The sequence below is a fragment of the Miscanthus floridulus genome, chromosome 10 (assembly GCF_019320115.1).
Source record: "Miscanthus floridulus cultivar M001 chromosome 10, ASM1932011v1, whole genome shotgun sequence".
Classification (NCBI taxonomy): domain Eukaryota; kingdom Viridiplantae; phylum Streptophyta; class Magnoliopsida; order Poales; family Poaceae; genus Miscanthus; species Miscanthus floridulus.
This window is the reverse complement of record NC_089589.1, coordinates 113,349,970-113,367,849: the sequence shown is the minus strand read 5'-3', so window position 1 is coordinate 113,367,849 and position 17,880 is coordinate 113,349,970. Positions and strand designations below refer to the sequence as shown.

The 17,880-nt window shown below is 41.3% G+C and overlaps 1 pseudogene; it reads right to left on the bottom strand.

Annotated features, from left to right (window-relative positions):
- Positions 1–7,729: 7,729 nt before the first annotated feature.
- LOC136489327 (agamous-like MADS-box protein AGL80) lies at positions 7,730–15,351 on the bottom strand (annotated as a pseudogene).
- Positions 15,352–17,880: the final 2,529 nt, after the last annotated feature.

The window sequence follows — 17,880 nt, the reverse complement described above, 5'->3', positions numbered from 1 at the left end:
CTCCTATGTCATAGCATGGGTCATCCATTTGATAAAACTTGAGCTCTTATTAGTGAGGGAACTTTCTTTCACTTGATGATCACTTAAAGTTGAGGATCACTTGTGGAACCACCATCTTATATGGTTGATACCACTTGTAGAAATGTGATACCACTTGGAAGAATTTTCTAGCATGAAACCACTTGTTGGATTTGTCAATAAACCATTTCTTGAATATTTGCTATCTTCATGAGTACCTCTTGTAGGATATCACTTGTGAGTTGATCTAGGCACCACATGTAAATACCACTTGAAGAGAACAACTGAGTCTAGATACCACTTGAAATAAATAAACTAGATATCCATTTGCATTGTTGTCTTTTCTTGTACTCTTATCTTTGTCATGAGCTTCTAGTATTGACTTGAACTAGATTGATTTGTCTAAGTTTCCAAGTCCAGCTTGATGAACCCTCTCTAAGCTTCTTCACACACATTACGTGGTTATCTTATCGAAGTTGTACTTGTCACTTGTTGGCAATCCAAAATAAATCAAGTACTTGGGTTCACTAGCTCATGAACAAACTCATATACTACCACTAGTTCAATTAATCATTCAAGCAATAGTGGTAGGCTATGAAATGATCATGCATATTATAATGATACCTTTGTTATCTTGGAGTAGAGTATAGTCATTAGATTCTAATAAAGCTCCAAAAGAGCATTGTGAAGTCAAATTATAAGCTTGGTGAAGACCAATTATCAATAATAAAATCCATTCTTCACCCATATAAAATGAGAACCACTTATGATCAAGTTCACTTTTTCTTGTGGTTGGCTTGCTTCATCTTTTGATCAATGCTTGCATGAGAGAACTATTTAGAATACCACTTGAATTACCATGACTAGCTGTCTTTTGGGTGTTGCTTGCTCTCTAGACCAATCCTTTTGATTGCTTCAACTAAGCATCTCAAATATTCCTTAGATCACCACTTCTATTTGAGCCTTCCAAGCACCACACTTGGTTTACCTACAAAAGGCGGCAAGTCCCTACACTAGGGAGAAGTGACCTCTCTCCAAAGAACCATTCTTGATACTCACTTGAAATAATTTGCTTGATTGATTCAAGTGATAGACTTAATTTGATGAGTAACCTTGAATCCTTTTTTAAGTCCTTTTCTTTCTACTTGTTTAAGTCATTTTATTTCTACCAAAGATCTCCGATTATCACTAGAACTTAAACTCTATCTTCATCTTGAGTTTGATCTTGATCTTCCAATTTGAGTACCAAATGTGTGCCAAGTGCACTCTACAATCAAATGGACTTGTACTCTTTTCTTGTCATGCTTCTAGATCAATTCAAAACCAAACTTAGGTGCCTCAAACATTTATAGACAAGTTTCCAACTTTGAGGACCTTTCAATCAAAGTGACTCTAAATCAATCCAATAATTATCACTTTTCTGGCAGATTATGTAACCTTCAAAGAAACATCCATAACTCCAATGTACATATACAAATATCACAAACTTTTGTGGAGATGTGCTTCACTAAGTCATCTAGCATCTGCAAAAATTTGGGCTTCATTTGACTTCTAGATTGCTACCAGATTTCACATCTTTCCACACTGCTACATGCTAAAAACTGCTGCACTATAGCTAACAAGATCTACTCCAAAACCGAAACATTTCTTATCCAATTCTCATGAAATTCATAGAAAAACTTATATCATAAGTCGAGAGCATGCATATGAAATTTCAAGCCAATCCAAATAGATTTGATCATTCAAACTCAGACTTGATCGCAGCTAGCTCAGATTTTTAGATTAGGACAGATTTCAATACTTGAGCTATTCTTCTTCAAATTGAACCAAACTTGAAATCAACTTGCATGAATACTATCACAAGGCATAAATCCATTCAATCCACTTAGTAAATATCATCTTATGAATTTATCCATTCAAACCCACTCAAATTTCACTTCGAAACATTTAATCCATTTAATCATCTCATAGCAAGCAACATATGCATATATATATATATATATATATATATATATATATATATATATATATATATATATATATATCCAATTCAATCATCTTATATGCACCTAAATGAATAAGATCAACTAAGGATATACCTTTATAGTTCATGATCATCTATTTGCAAGCTTCAACTCAAATATTTTTAAGCCTCCAATTACAACCAATAAATCACCCACGACTTGAAATATGACACTTGTATGTTGTAGCGCATTTGGACTTCACTAACTTGTCATGGCATTGGGATAATGATCATTGCTTTTTCAATACTTGTCTCAATCATGTGATCAACAAAATGAATATCACTTGAACCAAGTCTCCAATGCCGATGGTACCTACAAAACAATCATCCACTTTTTGATGGTACCCAAATAGTTGGGTCCTCTCAAGTTAGGTGCAACATACTTAGCGTAGCCTTAGTATGAATGGTGGGGTATTTTGCAATAGCAATCATAGAGGTACATTGCCATCCTTCCTAAGCATAGAATCATCATTAATTGAAAATGGCTTAGAAGTGTTACCTAGGGGGACATGAATTAGCCATGTGCCCCCTTTCCCGGCATGAGTAGCAAACTCCTCTTTGATTGAGCCTTTTCTTCCTTACTCATTTGTTGCTTCTCATTGCCTTGCTTCTCAATATTTTGCGTGAGTCTTCTTATCAAGCTTGGTAGGACACTTCGAGGCAAACTATCCCATATCTTCACATTTAAAACACTTGATGTGAGTATACACACCTTCTTATCTTGAGTCTTGCTCATCATCTTGGCATCTTGATCAAGCATTGGATGCCTTGCTCTTCCACCCCTTCTTGTTTTATTTTTCTTCATCATCAAATCACCACATCTTCATGGTTGATCTTGATTTGAACTTGGGCTTCTTCTTTTTATCTTGTGGCCTCGTCTTTGGCTTTTTGGTTGGACAAGATTGGCAAGGTGACCCATCTCATGGCATTTGAAGCACAAGAAATGAGGTAGCTTCTTTTGTTCTTGCTTCTTTCATTTCTTGGCCTTGCTCTTGTTGAAGCCAATGCCACTCTTGTCACCATAGCTTATTTGTTGTTCAACATATGCTCAAAGGTGACTTGAGAGTTGTAGCACCTCTCTAACTTGTTGCTCAATTTTTTCACTTCTCTTTTTAGCTCATTGTTCTCCTTCAAAATGTTAGTCTCACAAGACATAGAAGTAGAACAAGCATCTATATGTGAAGAACATGGAATAGCTAATAAGTCATCACAATAGGTGGATACATGCTTCTTGCCTACATCACAAGGGTTAGCAACAATATGTGATTGATCATGTGACCCATGTGATGAGCTTTCACTAGTTTTAATTTTTCCATTGGAAAGCTCTTAGTGAGAAAAGCATGGTCTTCTACCAAGTTATCTTGAGCAACACTAAGTTCCTCATGAGCCAATTTTAGCTCCTCATGTGAACAAGTAGTAACATAAAGTAGATGCTTTGTTGTTCACATCTGTTCTTTAGAAATGAGTTTTTATTTTTCAATTTCATTGTTTTAGCTTTCTCATTTTCTAAAAACATGGCCATGCTATCAAGTTTATCTACAAGCTCATCATATGAATCAACATAATCAACCACATTGGCATTAGATACCTTTGTGTCACCTTGTGACATGAAGCAATGTGGTGAAGGTGATGGGCTTGTAGAATCATCACTCTCATAGCCCGAGCATGAGCCATCATCATCATGAAGTGTGCATGGAGTAGAATCTTCATGTGCATCACTTGAGGCATCAATCATCGACCTTGTCAGTGATCTTATGGTTGAACCATTATCATCATCATCACTTGACCATGAGGGTGGAGCAATCTTCCACAATCACTGAATTGTGGTCATGCTCAACAACCTCATGCGCACTCTCCTTTGGATCATCCTCCTTCTTGAATTTACCATTATCCCACATGGAGGAATCACCATAGAAAGCTTGGAGTGCCATCCACATATCATGGGCACTCTCCAAATCCCACACACGTCTATAAACATCATCATGTAAAGCACACGTTAGATAATAAAGAGCACGTGTATCAATTTGTAGGCAATCCTTTTGAGCTTGGGTTAGATTGCTCTTATCCAAAGCATCACGAGAAAAAACCAACAACAATGATCCACCATGCCTTGGGACCCAAATCACGGAAATGATCAAGTATATGATGTTTCCACCTTGCATAGTGTATGCCATAAAAAATGTGTGTCACACTCAACATCAGCGCCATCGGCACCAAATGTTGCTTAAGCTTCACCGCCATGCGGTCCATCGCTTCAAAGCTTCTAACTTGCCCTTCGCGCTTGCAACAGTCCATCAAGCCAAGTCTTATCTTAATCTTCTCCACCTTAATCACATGACTCCATGTCATGTCTCATATGCAATAAACTCCTTCATCACATATGTACATGTGGACTAATTTCTTGTGTATCTCACATAACCACATATTAGTTCACCAGGTTGTCACTCAATTACCAAGACCAAACAAGGACCTTTCAGCAAGCCCGTCGTGCAACCCAGGAGCTCTGGATGGAACGGTCCAGCAAGAAACCTTCTTCGCCTGCTCCTGCCTTGATAATTCGGTGTTGCGGGGGTCGAAACTTGCGGCAAGAATTGTTGTTCGTCGAGTGTCATTGAGTGTGAGGTCTCTAGTGGCTTAGTTGGACTCAAGAACACGGAAGAACTCAAAGATCATGCGAGGGACACAGAGGTTAATCCTCGTTCGGGCTATCGGGCCTCTACGTCCAGTAGTTTGAGGATCTGTATATTCAAGGGCACCCAAATCAGGTGGTTACAACAGAGTGTAAGAGAGAGATTTGGTAGGGGATCGCTCGGTGCTGATCCTGGGCTTGTTGGCGGTGAGTTCTTTCCCATCGTTGGAGAGGAGTAAGACGATGGAAAGGGTGGAGGAGCGTAGGGTGTGTAGATGTGTGTCTCCTGGAGGGGGTCTGGGTGTCCTTATACAGGCCAAGGTGGAGTAGTGGGCAAGAAAGTGCCACATCATCGATTTGCGCCTCTATTATTAGCAACCGTCGGATCAAACCGACCTTGTATGGATGGTGGATGACTTTACTTTCGTCGCCAAGGAACTCCGCCACCAACCTGCATCGAAAAACCAGACATTTTGGACCCGAACCGGAGCTAAACCGATGAAACTGTGCTGGGTCTACGTTTCTGGGCTGAAAATGGGCCTTTCGGCTAGCTGAACCGGCCATTTACAGTGGCTCAGCCGCGCCCAGGCGGCCAAAACCACGCCACTGCCTTGCGGGACCAACCAACAGGCGCCACCTGTCCCTAGCTTGGCTCAGCGCGAGCGGCTCATCCCTCCCGCGTCCATGCCTGGGCGAGCGACGCCCAGGTCCAACCAACGCTGGGCACGCGTTTCCGCCAGGCCGGCCTCCCGCGTCCCCGCGTTGACTGCGCCGATGCGCGCACGTGCGCCCCCTCGGTGTCGTGTGTCGCAGTTTGGTTGGCTGGCCCGGTGGCCTGCCTTCCCCTGCGTGGGACAGCTGGGTTCCCGCCTCACAGCTCCCGCGCGTGCGGCCAGCACGCTGCCGACATGTGGCCGCCTGTGAATGGGTTTCATGGCGCTGTGCGAGGTGGGGCCCCGCCTAGTGACGTGGACTTCTTTAATTTGCAAAATTAATATCTTTCTCTTCTGAGCTCCAAATATAGCAAATAATATATCCATTTCAATCGTCTCGACGAATTCTTCGCAATGGTGCACTCCAATTCATCATTTGAGATAGTTTTATTTAGAGAAAAATTAAATATCCTGTAAAACAAGTGAGAGCACCAAAATCGTGGAACTTGTTAAAGTCAAACCCTATAACTACAGTTTGTGATTCATTTCATGTCAATTTATGCAATAGTTGATGGTTAAATTTGGAGTTTAATGACCATCAACACATGTCTAATCTGTTGTTGTGGGGTGCTCCTAGGGTACTATAGAGCATATCTAGCTATCCAAACTAAAGCGCTACATTGCATCTTTCTAACATCTAGGTCATTGGGAGTGTTTTTCTAGGTGATGAAGATCTAGTTAAAGAATGTGATGACCAATGTGCGTAAGCTCGAATCCATGCTTACCAAAGGGGTTAGGGGAATGTTTGTGAGCTTCTCAACAAGGTGAAGAAGCAGGTGTTCCCCTTTCTTACCTTGCTCCTTCCTTCTTCTTGGTTCTCCTAGCTCCAATGGTTAGGGAGGAGAGGAGCTCCTACCTCTTCAATCCAATCCCAACCTCTTGTGGATAGTAGCTCCTACTTGATCTCCATGGCCTTCTTGCTAGTGGTGATGCTCCAATCCCTTCTTCTTCCCTTGTTACTTGCTCTAGGTGTGTGAGAGTGGAGAGATGAACTAGAGAGAGAGAGAGAGTATGTGAGTGAGAGTAAGGAGAGTGAGTGTGAGAGAGTGAAGGATGTTGGTGATTCAACTCTCCATAAAATGGACACCTAGGCTGACATGGTGGGGCCACAAGTGCTCCTGCAGTGCGCATGGGGCGTTCTGGCGGACGGTCCGGGTGGAACGCCGGACGGTCCACGAGAACACAAACTGTCTGAAAACCGTCTATGTTAATGTTCCAAATTCCATTCCAGCGAAACATTCCGGTGGTGTGGCAGACCGTTCAACTCATCCCTTCCGCTTGTTCTTTTGTTTTCTCTCCCCCCACCACAGCCACAAAATCAATACAATGGTGAGTTGTTCTGTCCCCTTCAGCCCCAGAATCATTCCATCAATTCCCTAGTTGATCCGGCCTCCAACAATCTTCACCTTACTTCATCAAGATTCAATACTCTCTAGACTGTTTTCACTTCTTTGCATTTTAGTAATAAGTGACCACGGTCCTCTTCTAGCCTGCCACACATGCAACATTTCGTGTAAAGCTTATGCCTCTTCTCTGCAACGCTTTCTAATCGCCAAAGTATTGTGGCTTAATCTCCAGATGGAATACTTTATTTTCAATGGTCAGTGTAGTAGCCACAAGCTTTCTCCTGAAAATATAGAACCGCCCCTACAAAAAAGGAGAGACGTTGCTACAAATCGTTTCTATAGTAGTGAAATTCACCAATGCTCCCTCTTGCTCCCGATGCTATATATTCCTTCTTTGTCTTCTCACTTCACATGCATGCCCGTTGCACCTTATATGCTGATTTCACCCAAAACATCTCCTTGTTGTCAAAGTGCCACCCTACGACGTCCTCCATATCTAATTAGATCGGTATCGACCTGATATTTGGACATCCTCCTCACAGAAGATCTGACTTAGCAAGGGGACATCCCATTGTTCAATCATCGGGATAATCAACTCATTTACCTTTGTGATTATATTTTTCATAATGGTAGAGATGTGTATTTTTTGAAAAAAAATATATATCAAATGACAATTATTGGTGATGATAATTACAAGAGCCTATTGAAGGTCAGATGTTTCTCATTTTTTAAGAATCTCTATGATTTATCTGTTTTGTCCACGCATGCGTGTCTAAGGAGGATTAACGTGCAGGCTCCGCCGTCGGATAACTTCAATTACTATTTTAGTAAAATGAACTACAACCCACACTCATTATATTCCCACATGTCTAATCCCAATCCCATAGTTTGTAGGTTGCTTGATACATATCCTAGATATGTGCAAATAGTTCCCAAAAAAAAGATATGTGCAAATAAAGCAACAATACCACGAAATTGAACCACCAGTAGTATCATTTATCTAAACAATCTGAAAGGGAATAGAGGGATGCATGCATACATATTTTTAGACATGAAAAAAAAAACATGAAGGCTAACTCGAACAATTCTGCCACGAAGCACAAGACATGGGATGCAATGGGTGACCCTAGGACAAGACTCTTAAGAGTAACAGATGTAAATGCAAACCGAAAAACATATAAGAGCTGGCCATGCACAATTGGAAAAGTGAGGTCCATGCACTACTGGTGGCCATGGGAGCCCTGAGGAAGAACCCAGATTGTAAGGCTGCATCATTTGACACCCACTGCCGCTGGGATCCTGCTGCTCCCAACAAAGCCATCATAGCACAGCACCGAGCTCCCCATAGTTTGGGGGCCAGCAGGCTTGCAAGCGGCCAGTCCTGCTGCAGCTGGTGTTCCTCTAGTGGCGCCATGATTTGCATCTCACTAACGCCAGATTCTTACAACCAGGAACGAGGTATTTTTACTTTAGGGGCGGCTGGGGTTGGAGGCGCCCCTACAGTGGGCGTCCTCGGGCCCCAGCAACCCAGCCGCCCCCTACAGATGGCACTGTAGGGGCGGCTGGTAACCTAAGCCGCCCCTACAGTTGGGGCTGATCTGTAGGGGCGGCTCAATCACCAGCCAGCCCCCCTGCAGTGCCCACTTATCTTTTTTCAAATTTCAAAATTTGAAATGTTCAAATTTAGTCAAATGACAAGATAACCAAAATAAAAGTTGTAGATCTTGATGAGTTGAACAACTTTTGTATTCATCATTTTACATATGAAATCATTTAGGGTTTGAAAATTTGGTTTGAACTTGTCAAATTTCAAATTTTAAAATGTGTAAAACATTGTCACATCAAGTTTGATCAAAACTTAAATGGTGAAGCATGATTTAGAAATTTTTAGAACAAAAACCCATCACATTTGGAGTTAGTATGAGGGAGAACAACTAGTTACAAAGTTTACCCACAGATTAAAAAAAAAATCACACTGTTCTAGATGATCCTTACATGATCATAGTGAACAGTGTGATTTCTTTTTTAATCTTTGGGTCAACTTTGTAACTAGTTTTTCTTCCTCATACTAACTCCAAATCTGATGATTTTTTTCTAAAATTTTCTAAAATCATTCTCTATCAATTTATTTTGTTGGTTTTGTCAATATATACATATGAAAAGTTTGAGCAATTTAAATTTTGAATTTCAAAAAGTGCAACTTCAGACAAAGATTTTGGTTCCCCAAATGATTTCAGTTGAAAAAGTGATAAATACCAAATTTGAATAACTCATCAAGATCTATAACTTTTGTATTGGTCATTTCTTCATATGACAAAGTGGTAATGACATTGTTCATAAATGTAACACATCTCTTATAAGATTTTATAAACTATATGAGACATGTGTAAGATTAGTAAATAATGTGTGCCAAGAATTTGTCAAATGAAGAAATGACCAAAATAAAAAGTTGTAGATATTCATGAGTTGAACAACTTTGGTATTAATTGCTTTTTATGTTGAAATCAATTTGGGTCTCAAATTTTGGTTCGAACTTGTCCGTTTTTTAAAATTTTCAATTTGAAAGGTTCAAATTTTGTCAAATGACAAGATGACTAAAATAAAAGTTGTAGATATTAATGAGTTGAACAACTTTGGTATTCATCACTTTTTATGTTGAAATCATTTTGGGTCTCAAAGTTTGGTTCGAACTCGTCATTTTTTAAAATTTCAAATTTGAAAGGTTCAAATTTTGTCAAATGACAAGATGAGCAAAATAAAAGTTGTAGATCCTGATGAGTTGAACAACTTTTGTATTCATCACTTTTACATATGAAATCATTAGGGTTTGAAAATTTGGTTTGAACTTGTCAAATTTCAAATTTTAAATTTTAAAATGTGTAAAAACATTGTCACATCCAAGTTTGATCAAACTTAAATGCTGAAGCATGATTTTAGAAATTTTTAGGAAAAAAACCATCACATTTGGAGTTAGTATGAGGGAGAACAACTAGTTATAAAGTTTACCCACAGATTAAAAAGAGAAATCACACTGTTCTAGATGATCCTTACATAATCATAGTGAACAGTGTGATTTCTTTTTTTAATCCGTGGGTCAACTTTGTAACTAGTTTTTCTTCCTCATACTAACTCCAAATCTGATGATTTTTTTCCTAATTTTTTTAAAATCATTCTCTATCAATTATTTTGTTGGTTTGTCAATATATACATATGAAAAGTTTGAGCAATTTAAATTTTGAATTTTAAAAAATGCAACTTCAGACAAGATTTTGGTTCCCCAAATGATTTCAGCTAAAAAAGTGATAAATAACAAAGTTGAATAACTCATCAGGATCTACAACTTTTGTATTGGTCATTTCTTTATATGACAAAGTGGTAATGACATTGTTCACAAATGTAACACATCTCTCATAAGATTTTATAAACTATATGAGATATGTGTAAGATTAGTAAATAATGTGTGCTAAGAATTTGTCAAATGAAGAAATGACCAAAATAAAAGCTGTAGATATTCATGAGTTGAACAACTTGATATTCAACGCTTTTTATGTTGAAATCAATTTGGGTCTCAAATTTTGGTTCGAACTTGTCGTTTTTCAAAATTTCCAATTTGAAATGTTCAAATTTTGTCAAATTACAAGATGACTAAAATAAAAGCTGTAGATATTAATGAGTTGAACAACTTTGGTATTCATCACTTTTATGTTGAAATCATGTTGGGGTCTCAAATTTTAGTTCGAACTTGTTATTTTTTAAAATTTCAAATTTGAAAGGTTCAAATTTGTCAAATGATAAGATGACCAAAATAAAAGTTGTAGATCTTCATGACCTCTACAACTTTGATGTTTATCAAATTTTTATTTGAGATCATTTGGTGTCTCGAAATTATTTTAGTAGTTTTGATTTTAATTTTTTAAATTTAAATTTTTTTCCCAAATTATTTCGACCGTTCGATCTCCACAACCGACGACACAGATCTCTTGGATCGGATTCTACCAGAAGCTGATTCTCCTGCTTCGCCTTACCTTATCCGTCTTCTGCTCAGCTTCTTTCTTGCTTCTCCCGCTTCTCGTTGGAATCCACCCAAACAAATATATACTCAGCTCGTCTTCTCCTTCACGAAGCTTCTCTTCCCCTCCTCTCTCTCTCGTGTTTGCTCTCTCTCGCTCTCCCTCTCCGACACAGGTAGGGCACCACGGCGGGCGCAAGCATCCACGCCGGCGGCTGGTGCAACGACGGCGGCCACCATCCTCCTCCTCCGTAGCCCTCCCTCGCTGCGAGGCGGCCCCCTCCCTCTCCCACATCCTGCGCGTGCAGCTCGTCAACGCTAGGTTCATCCACCACCGTTTCACTGCCTCCTCCACCGTCTCCCTGACCCCAATCGCCACCCCCCACCCCATCCACCGCCGTTCACCAGGCCACGACGGTGGCTAGGGTTTAGGATCGCTCGCCCGCGGCCGGCAGCCCGTCTCGGACCTCGACCTCGACCTCCGTCCTTGCCGGGCTAGCTAGGGTTTGGGAGCGCTCCTCGGCGTGGCCCATCCGTTTGCTCCCCCGGCGCGCAGCTAGGGTTCATCGTGCAGCTACCCCCCCGCCCCATCCTCACCATCCTCTCCGACCTCGACGCCATCTCTCTAGGGTTACTGCTCTGTTTTGCGCCATTCACCGCATATATATCCCCATCCCTGCCGTCTCCCTTCTCAGTTGCTCACCATTCGCCTCAGCTCCGGCAGCCGGTGCTCATCCCCTCTGTTCATCTTTTTCCCTTTTCCGGTGTTTGTCATTGATTCAAGCCGGCCTAATCCCCTCCCTCTGTGGTTGTTTTCTAGGCGCTATGGATCTGAGTTCTTGAACAAGCAAGTGAATCTGGTTCTCCCCATCGCCCCCTCCCTCTATTTTGTTCATCTTGTAACCCTAGGTTCTTGGGGAATAGGTCTATCCCTAATTATTTCGTCTCATACTTGATGCAGGCACAACAGATCTGCCATCCCTTGTTTGTTCATCTGCTTTTGATTGTGGTGCTATCACCACATCTGTTCGGTATAAGCAATCCTCCTCTTTTGAACCCTCCCCTCCTCCCTATTCTGATTATTGTAGTAGTACTTGATGGATGATGTCGGTGCTATCTAGATCTGTGAATGAAATATATTTTTGAGCTCATGTCCAAGTCAATGATGTTGCTATTTTTGCTCTGAGCATTTGTCCAATGCCAATGATAATTTGTCCATGCTTTTCATGATTTCTTTCAGTAAATCTGAGCACTGTCCAATGCCAAAGATTTTGTCTATGCCTTGGATGTTTGTTTTTAGTTAATCTGAGCACTTGTTCAATATCAATGATGTCTTTCATATAGTACTAAAGATTGAACAATAAGCATTGGTTGTTGTTTACCTTGTCCAGGAAATAAAACACACCCTTATTTTCATAGCTTTGTTGTGTTGTTGTGCTCATTGCACCTATGTTGCTTTGGTAGATGGCTTTGGAGGACCACAGCGACGACTGTTGATTGCTTAGGCCGCTGCTCTTATCACTACTATGTATGCACTCTTGTTTAGTAGGCTTAGAATGCAACATGATTCAAGGCCTCATATCACTTACGGTCCTTTGAGAATCATGGATGAGGAAAAGGCAAAAAAACTTGGATTTAATTTACAACTGCAATGATATAGAGTGTGTCAACATGCTTCGTATGAGAAGAGCACCTTTTTTTAAGCTGTGCCAACTGCTTAGAGAAAGGAACTTGCTCACAGATGCTACCTTCCTTGCTGATGCTACCTTCCTTGCTGATGCACTAGAGAGGGAGGATGGGTTAAGGGTTTGCACCAGGTAATCAACTACAATGGCTAACTACATAAAATCTACAAATGTATAACATTGAGGCATTGGACTTACGCTGTGATGATTTTCATGTGAAAGCAACTGCTACTATTCCAATAATGTTGAACTATGTTTTTCATGTGAATTGAGGCATTGAACAATGTGCAATGATGATTTATTTTTTATGCTACACTTGACCTGAGGCTTTGGACTTATGCTATGATGATTTTTTATGATACTACACTTGAACCGAGGCATTGGACAAATGCAATGATGATTTTTTGTGATACTACATTTGACCTGAGGCTTTGGACATGAGCAATGATGATTATTTGTTTATGTGATACTTTAACTGAGGCTGCAGGCATGTGCTATGATGTTTATTTGTTACTGTCTTAATTTACCTGAGGTTGCAGGCATGTACTATGATGTTTATTTGTTACTCTCTTAATTTACCTGAGGTTAGAGACATGTGCAATGATGTTTATTTGATCTTATTACAATCTGAGTGGGTGTGCCAACTAAATTAGGGGATGGCTGAGGAGATGAATGTTGACATGCTTGCACCCAATGAGCTTGTGTTCCCTAGGATTGGTGCTCCTACTAGGTTTGCTGCTGTTGGGCTGGTTTGCCTGCTGGGGCTGTGATGTTATTTGTTCAACCAAGGTTGAGGATTCCCACCTAGAGTTGTATGGGGCTATGATGTTCATGCTTGGATTTGCTGATGAGGCCACCTTCTTGACAACAAGCCCCAGGGTACTGCTTTTATGAACGTGAATGCAGATCATCATGTGCTGTGCTTGAGAACTTTCTTGGCCAAGCACTATTACAACTAAGCTGCTTGCTGGTCCGTTGGTTGATCCATCTTTTGTGCAGTGCCTGCCCTCTCCTGGTGGTATTTTGTATGCATGGTTTGGTGCAGTGGCTGCTCTCCTCCTAGTGGATGCATTTGGTCTTCTCTAGTGGCTTCTTTTGTGCATAACTCACTCCTGCTAGGCTTGGTTGTGCAGTCGGCTTACCCATCTCTGTGCAGTTGACATGTTCCTGCATTCTTTTGTGTAGTTAACATGCTACCCTCTACTAACTATGGCTAACTGTGGCTTATAGTTAGTGACTATATGCCACTACAAACCCTTGCATTCTTCTTTGGGTCAACCTACCTGATGCTAGTGTGTGTATTTGCCTTGGCAGTTTGATCATGTGACCTAGCCATTCATTTGAACATCTTATTGTTAACTCTTCTAAGCATATTACCTGAATTCTTCTGAGGACATGTCTGTTGCTTGTGATATATTTTCATATAACTGAGCACATGTTTGTTGCCTGTGATGTGTTTTTCATGTAACTGAGCACATGTCTGTTGCCTGTGATGTGTTTTTCATAGAACTAAGCACATGCCTCTTTGCCAATGATGCTTACACATGCCTCCTAGTGGTATTTTTGTTACTACACTTTACTTTTTGTTACTACACTTTACTTTTTCTGCAGCTATGGCATGATATGTTGTTCATCGTAGGAAGGACCTGGTGTGTACTCTAGCTGGGACAAAGCACATGCTCAAGTCGATGGCTTCCAAGGGTAATTGCTACAAAAAAATCAACTCAAGAGAGGAAGCTTTTCAAGCATTCTATGGCCAAGGACAACATGTGAATCCACCTCAGCTCGATCCTGCTGGACATGATCAGTTTCCTCTGCGGCACAATTCATTTGAAGTTAAAGATGTAATAATCGTAGTCCACTTTCATCCCCTCTTATCTTCTTTACTACCAATAATGATGGACTTTTGTGAATTATGACTTGTGATGATGTTCTAAATAATGGTCTTGTGTTTGTGGATGTATATATGTATATTTGTGGCGGTCAGATTCGAATTTGAATTATATATATATGTGGTTAGATTTGAATTTGAATTATTTATTTTTTGCTGGAAAATCCACTGTAGGGGCGGTTCTTGATTGAACCGCCCTTACAAATACACACAGCAGGGGTGGCTGGTGATACAGCCGCCCTTACAGAAGTCCACTACAGGGGCGGCTGATATTACCAGCCACCCCTACAGAGGGCACTGTAGGGGCGGCTGAAAATACTAGCTGCCCCTATAGAGGGCACTGCAGGGGCGGTCAGGAAACAGCCCCTACAGAGGCACCCTCTGTAGGAACACCCTGGGAAGGGCGGCTGGCGCAGCCGCCCCTACAAAAGCTCTAGAGCCGCCCCTACAGTTAACTTCTGTAGTAGTGTCTCGTTGTAGGTGTAGGAAGAAGCTTGTGTCTGCGACAAGGTTGGAACTGGTAGCATCACCTGCAATGGATCCGGGAGGGCTCCCTGCCCACCGACAAGCTGCTGGATCCGTGCTTTGGCTTTGCTCATCTTCATCTCCACCATCTCCCTAAGGCTAATGAGCTCGTCCTTGGTGGTGCCAACCAGGCCTGGATGATGTATATCCAAGCTTTCATGCAAGGGGACCAAGGTCTCACGCTCACGATTCTCGTGGTCCAACTTGCTCACCTGCTCATGGAGCCTCACTGTGCGACTTTGGAGGAACTCCTCTTGGCTCTGTGTCTTCTTGTAGCTGCCAACATTTGGCATGTCCTTGAATTTCTTGAGAAATTTCTTGGCCTCTGCATCAGAGGGCCACACCTCCGGCAGGGCCTTACCGTCACCATACACCACCACACACATCTTAATGCCACAAAGTGTGGTGAGCTCACTAGCCTTTTTTTCCAGGGACTGGTAGCGTCTCTTGTACATTGCACGCCGAGTAGCATTGTTGGAGATCCACTGAAGATTCACCTTCCTGCGTGCCATAGCACTGGCACCTAGTAATAACCTAGCTTGCAAGCTACTACAATTCTACAGCCTAGATGTACTGGATGCTTTGGTGTTGAGGTGAAATGAGAAGAGGGGTGGGGTTGTATATATAGATCAAAGAGGTGCTTAGAGAAACTTATACTGGTGATGATAAATCGCCTAGTCATACCACAATATTTTGGTTAGCATTTACTTACTACAAAAATATGGTGTACATATTTTGCTTCATAAATAATGCATAGACCTCAAGAAAAACATTTCATGCATACATCATGAGCATTGTGCGATAGGTTAGACAGTAGTCACATTTTTTGTTAATCACAATGGCGATAAGTTGCCTAATCATACCATGATATTATGGCTAGCATTAATTGTTACATAAATATAGTAATGATTCTTGTGTATATAGCTAATCATAGTTTTACTTATTAAATGCATCGATCACAAGGAAAACATTCCATGGGTATATATACATCATGGGCATTGCGTGATGGGCTAGCTAGACATTGGTCAAATATTGGTTCATTGCTTCCATAGAACCATAAGGAATTACCTAATATAGAATTTAATCATGACATTGTAGAAGGTTGAGCATTGCGTGATAGGCTAGCCGTTGGTCAAAATTTGTTTACTTCCTGCTATAGAACCAATATAGGGCCTGTTTGGATTGGCTAGAGCTAATTTTTAGCCAGCTAGAAGTAGAGCTAATAAATAGCTGGCTAATAATGAGCTAGTCCAAATTAGCCCATCCAAACAGTCCGACAATTTAATCATGACATTGTAGAAGGCCCATTCCTTGTAGAATGAGGCCTGTGACTTCAAAACAATGTATAGGACAATATGGGATCCGTGAGTTTGATCACAGGACTAGATCCATGTTTCAAAATACGATCACATGACCCAATCTGTGTGTTTCCAAACTCTACAGTGCATTTGTGTTTCTCAAGGAGGAAAGTATTTGAAGATATATCTTTTGAATTTGTTAGTAGCAACTTTGTTATATATCAGCGTGTTTCCAAACTCCATTTTTTCACTCTCCCACTCACTCACATGCTCCCAAATTTCTTCCAAGCATTTTCCAACAAAGTTCTAGTGCAAGAAACCTCTGAAATTTTTTAGCTCAAGCTAGTCAAACAAGTTCTCGGGTGCAAAGATTTTTCTTACTAACTTCTCCACGCCCGAGAAATTGTTTGCTGTTCGTGTTATTCTTGTTTTCACCATGGGCAGGTTCAGGAAAAGGATCGCTAGCGCCATCAAGAAGATCACGGGCTCAAGCTCAAGTTGCTCCCATGGAAGCTCAAGCGCACACTACACCGAGCCTGAGGAGAGCCCGATGCATGAAGATGAAGAAACGGTGCCAATGGAAGAAGAAGAGCAAGAGCAAGAAGAACCGATGGAGGAAGGTGATGACGATCCCCACCTTGATTTGGAGGGAGAACGGGAGATGTAGGCATACAACCTCATCAAGGACCGTGAGTTCATCCACACGCCGGCATACGACCCCAACCTCCTCGAAAAGATAGGTATGGACACCGAATTCACCACCATCTAGAAAGCCGAATGGGAGAACGTTGCTCCCATCGAGGAGCAAGGTTCTTGCCTCCTAACAATTTAGTTTTTATGCTCTTTGCGAGAAGTTGAGAATGGGATTACTTTTTGTCTTTTTGAGCAAGAATATTATCTTACATGGAGAAATCTCAGTTCTCACTTAGGCTTTAGTACAAAATACTCAATTGACTTAGATCATGCTCTCAAAGGTTTTAATCGTCATGAATTTTGGAGAGTAATTTCAGGTCAAAACGTAGTTGGCAAGTTTCAACCTCGAAATGTGAATATTCACCATCCTACTTTGAGGTTCATGCATCGATGGATTACCATGACTTTGTTTGCTAGATAAGACATAAGATCTGTTTATCATGTTGAAATGCAACTGCTCTATGCCATGCTTAAAAAGATTAAAATTACTCCTGTGAAAGAAATATTTAAATGTTGGTTAGAAACATTCAAGGCTTCCACGTCTATCTCTTGCACGTCTCTTGTAACACGTATTGCCACTAGTATTGGTGCTTTGGATGGACAAGATGTGACATACATCTCTACTCCACACATAAGTATTAATGAGCATTACTTGATGCAAGGGCATCACTTGAAAACTGATGATACAGGGAACCTTGTATTTTTCTTCCCGAGATATACAAATGAGATTCCGTTACCTAACCCGGAACTCTCTTTGTATAAGTCCTCGGAGCTAACCGTCACTCTTGCTGAGCAAGAGGAAGCACGTAGGAGTTCTGTTTCTCGTAGGTCAACACGGAGCAGGACTAGGAATGAAGCAGGCAGCTCTCAACAGCCACCGCCAACACTGACACCACTTGTGCCTCAGGCGTACCATATGGAGTGGTTTCCGGCATGCAGGTGCCTGGGTTCACACCTGGGTACCATCCGGGCTAGGATCACACCCCCGCAACAACACAAGGCAGGAGGGTCGGGATGGCAGGAGGCTGACGACGCAGCATGGCACCAAGC